Source organism: Chrysochloris asiatica, unplaced genomic scaffold (assembly GCF_000296735.1).
Source record: "Chrysochloris asiatica unplaced genomic scaffold, ChrAsi1.0 scaffold00202, whole genome shotgun sequence".
NCBI lineage: Eukaryota > Metazoa > Chordata > Mammalia > Afrosoricida > Chrysochloridae > Chrysochloris > Chrysochloris asiatica.
This window is the reverse complement of record NW_006408720.1, coordinates 4276019-4281237: the sequence shown is the minus strand read 5'-3', so window position 1 is coordinate 4281237 and position 5219 is coordinate 4276019. Positions and strand designations below refer to the sequence as shown.

Genomic DNA, 5219 nt, shown 5'->3' with positions numbered 1-5219 from the left:
GAGGGAATTTAGTTTAAGAGTGTGTGGGGGAAGATAGAGTCCCCACTGAATAGATTTTTGTCTTGTTTAGATGGGCCTGGTTATAAGAGATGGGGATGAGATTCTTAGGATTCAGTAGTGAGTAATTGTTATTATGACAAATTGTGACTGTCACAATTGTAAGGGTAGAAGTTTTTTGTTGTTTTTTTACAACAATGGGAGAGTAGTTAATCTTACAGCCCAGAAACTTAAGACCATCAAGGGAGAAGCTCACAAATGGAATGTGGGACCCTATCAGAAAAACAGCAGCACCAGAGATGGAGGCAGTGATGGGCACATGGACAGAGGGAACAGCTGAGGACTCTAGATTCATGGAAAATGTTGTATGGAGAGCTGGCAGCCAGGAGGAAGGCTTGCAGAAAGTGTCCTTTGGTAGTTCAAATTATTATGTATGCCTGAGTGTTTAAAAACAAAACAAAACAAAAAAGCTACAAAGAATAGAGACAAATAATACTGCTCACTGATGGTACGTGGAGGGGATTATAATCATTGTAATGAAACAAAGTATGATTTGTTGAATGCAAAACTGATGATCTGCCCTGTAAATTTTCACTCAATTCACAATAAAAACTTAACAAAATTAAAAAATTCTGTGGAATACAGCTTTACTTTGACACACATGAGGTTGTAATGAATCAGAGTTTGATTCAATAGCAACATATTTTGTTAAGCTGATTAGCTTAACACAATTACAATTTGTTATGGATCTATCAAAATTAGAAGTATTCAGTAATAACATGGACCATATAAAACATGTTATTCTAAGCATTAGTGACTTGAAGTAGACAGGAATTGGCCATTTTGAATCTGACAACCACATGGTTTATTATGCAGGGAGGAATTACAAACTGAAAAGGAATTACATTGCATTCATCATTAAAAAGACCATTTCAAGTATATCTTGAAGTAAAATTCTTTCTGTAAAAGGCTACTATCCTTACACCTACAGGGAAGACCAGTTAATACAGCTATTATTCAAATTTATGTACCCACCAATAAAGCCAAAAGTGATGAAACTGAAGAAATCTAACAACAACAATCAATTTCTTCAGTCTGACATTGATCAAAGATTCAACTAAGATTCATTGATAGTTATTTATGATGCAAGTGTGATTGGTGGAAACAAAGAAGAAAGATGCATATTTGGAAAAGATGGTCTTGGTGATAGAAGCAATGCTGGAGATCACAGGATAAAACTTTGAATGACCAATAACTTATTCATTGAAAATATACAAATAGGTCTCACCAGATGGAACGCACACTAATCATATTGACTACATCTATGGGAATGTATGGCATAGAAGCTGAATATCATCAGCCAAAACATAGCAAGGGTCCATCAATTATATATAAACTCAGGTTGGAGCTAAAGAAAATTTAAAATAAGTCCATTAGAATAAAAATATAACTTTGAATATATCCCACCTCAATTTAGAGACCACCTCAAGAACAGAACTGATGCACTACACAGTAATGACCAAAGAACAGAAGAATTGTGGTATGACATAAAAAAACTTTATGCATAAAGAAAGCAAAAGTCATTGAAAAAAAAGAAGACAGGAAAGAAAGAAAAGACCAAATGGATGCCACAACTGGCTATGAAACTTGCTTTTGAACATAGAGATGTTAAAGTGACTGGAAGAAATGAGAAAGTAATAGCTGAGCAGAAAACTTCAAACGGGAGAATGAAAAGATAGAAAGACTGGTGTGTGGTTCCAAATTGGTGTCTGCCCTTTTCTTATATGTGCCTTGGCTGAGGTTACTTTTTTGAGGGTATCATTTGGAAGCAATGAGTTTAAAACCCTTCACCTTTCCGTTCCCGGAGATGAGGTTTCTTTATGCAGGACTCAATGTGTACAAATTCAAAATCAACAGCATCAGATTGGAAGAGATCAAAAATAAGGACATCATGGTCCTGCAACTGGAAATTCTATTTCGCGTGGTTTTGGGAAACTTGGACAATCTGCAACCTTTTGCTACAGAACAATTCATTATATTTCCCTATAAAAGCCAGTGGGAGAGCGTTTCCCACCTGAAATTCAAACATGGAGAAATGGTCTTGATCCCTTACCCATTTGTTTTCACTCTATATGTAGAGATGAAGTGGTTTCATGAAAACCCATCACCAGGTAAACCAGTAAACATTCCTTTTGGATTGGTTGCTGGTGAGAAGAAATCAACAGGAGCCCTGGGGAAGATACTTGGAAGTGCCCAGTACAACCAGGACATCTGGGTTGGACAGGGCAAAAGCAGGGATGTCCAGCCAATGACCCGTCAAAAAGAAAACCAGCAGGAACAGGGAGCAAAACCCCCAGAAGGAATGGCAGGAGGCCCCGGCAGTGGACAGTACAAATGTCCAGGAACAGGGGTCCCAGTGGGAGGACAGCTTGGTCGGGCAGGTGGCTCTGTTACCTCAGCAGAGCAATCCACCTCTACGTAGAGGATCCACAGAGCTGGGGGCCACTGGTTTCTTTGGGTTTCTAAGTTCTCTCTTCCCGTTCAACTATTTCTTCTGAAAGGACAGCCAGTGAGCCTCCCTAATTCACTGCCCTGGACTAAGGACCACCTCCCAAGCCATCCCTCCTCCAACCTCACCCTTCATGGGACAACCAGTCATGGAGGATGAGGCCCCTCGTTCAGGGTAGTCCTAGCTTTTACCCCTTTTATCATGACATGTTTTTTCCCCATTTAAAACATTGTAAAAGGAATGGCATTTTCAAAAATACTTTCATCTGATAATTTTACTGCCCTGAGAGCCAGTTCAGGTCTTTTGCCTGTATCACTTAGGATCCTAATGACAATAAATTATTGATGAAGAGTTATAATAATTAAAAAAAAAAAAATGAAGGAAGACTCATTTTCACTTGTGATATGCATATGACACAATTTTGCTTGCTGGAAGTAAAGGAGACTTAAAGTACTTGCTGATGAATATCAAAGACTATAGCCTTCAGTATGGAATGCACCTCAAGGTAAAGAAAATGAAAATTAAATTCTCATAACTAAAACAATAAATAACTTCCTAATAAATGGAGAAAAGATTGAAATTGTCAAAGACTTCATTTTGCTTGGATCCACAATCAATATTCTTGGAAGCAGCAGGTAAGAAATCAAACAACATACTGCATTAGGCAAATCTGTTGGAAAAGATCCCTTTAATGTGTTAAAGAGCAAAGAGATTACTCTGAGGACTAAAGTATGTCTGACCCAATCTATGGTATTTTCATTTTTCTGATATGCTTATGAAATTTGGGTGAATGATTAAGGAAGACTGGAGAAGAACTGATGTATTTGAATCATGTTGGCAAAAAGTATTGAGAATACTATGGACAACCCAAAGCACAAACAAATCTATCTCAGAAGCACATCCAGAAGGCTTCTTATAAACAGGATAGAGAGACGTCCTTTCTTTTGCTTTGGACATATTGTCTTATAAGACCAGTCCCTGGAGTATATCATCATACTTGCTAAAGTAGATGCTTACTGGAAAAGAAGACTCTCAAGGAGATGGATTGACACAATGGTAACAACAATGAACTCAAACATATCAACATTTGAGAGGATGGCAGAGGACTGGACAGTGTTTTCTTATGTTATGTGGGATAATGAATTATCTAATGTCTCTTCTAGCAATAGTCTGTAACTCCTACCAAGCAATGTTTCTGCCCTGCTGAGTCTGGGTAAGAGAAAGTGGGAGAGGATACAGATAGGATGGCATGATTTAGCTGTGGATGTTAGCAGAGTTTATTGTAATTATGAAAAATTAAACTTCTATCATGGGTATAAAATGAATCATCTCTAAAGCAAGTGGGTGGTATCTTACTATAATTAAAAAAAGAGAAAGAAACAGGAAGGGAGCATGTCTTTTGGAAACCAAGACCTCTGCACAATAAACCTCCTGGACCCTGAGACAGAAAGCTGTGACAGCTGAGGAATGGCAGAGGAACAGTTACAGAATCTGTAACCAGAGCTCAGGACAGAACAGTGGGCTTCACAACCCACAGAGCAAGTAAAGCTGAATGACTGGGTAGGAAGTTTTATTGTAGAGTGGTGTGACTCCAGGAACATGAGTGGGGGAGCTAAATTTGCTGATAATCAGAGCTAATGCCAAATGCCTTCATGCTGAGTCTTATTGTGGAAAGGTATGTCCTGTTGACATTTATCAGCAGCTAACCGGAGCAACTCATCTGTCAGTTTGTTCTACTGTGGTGGCTTGTGAGTTGCTGTGATTCTGGAAGGTATGCCATTGGTATTTTAAATATCAGCAGGTTCAACCATGGTGGACAGATTTCAGATAAGCTTCCAGATGAAGACAGACTAGGAAAAAGGAATGATGAACTATTTCTGAATATACAGTCACTGAAAATCTTATGAGTAACAGAGAAACACAGTCACATATAGTGCCAGAAAAATGAGCCCCTCAGGTTGGAAAGCACTCAAAATGTGACTGGGGAAGAGCTGCCTCCTCAAAGCAGAGTTGACTATGATGATGTGAATGGAGTAAAGCCTGTGGGATTAAAACTCACGGGACCTTCATTTTCTGGTTGATACAACTTAAAATGAAGAGGAAACAGCTGTAAACATCCATTAATAAATGGAACATGGAATGTATGAAGTATAAATCTAGGAAAATTAGAAATTGTCAAAAATGAAATGGAATGCATAAATATCAATATCTTAGGCATTAATTAGCTAAAATGGACTGGCCATTTTGAATCTGACAACCACGTGGTTTACTAAGCTGGGAATGACAAATTGAAGAACAATGGTGTTGCATTCATTGTCAAAAAGAACATATCCAGATCAGTCATGAGGTACAACGCTGTCTGTGATAGCATAATATACTTGTGCCTACAGGGAAGACCAGTTAATGCCATAATTATTCTAATTTATGTACCAACCACTAAAGCAAGTGAGGATGAAATAGAGGAATTCTACCAACTTCTTCAATCTGAAATTGATCAAACATGTAAGCAAAATGTATTGATCATTACTGGAAATTGGAATGTAAAGGTTAGGAACAAAGAGGAAAGATCAGTAGTTGTAAAATACGGCCTTGGTGATAGAAATGATGCTAGAGAATGCATCATAGAATTCTGCAAAATCAATGATTTGTTCATTTCAAATATCTTCTTTAGACAGCATGTTGTTGTTGTTGTTAAAGTGCCGTCGAGTTGGTT

The 5219-nt window shown here is 38.0% G+C and overlaps 1 pseudogene; it reads left to right on the top strand.

Annotated features, from left to right (window-relative positions):
- The first annotated feature begins 2137 nt into the window (after positions 1 to 2137).
- Positions 2138 to 2570, top strand: LOC102840522 (annotated as a pseudogene).
- Positions 2571 to 5219: the final 2649 nt, after the last annotated feature.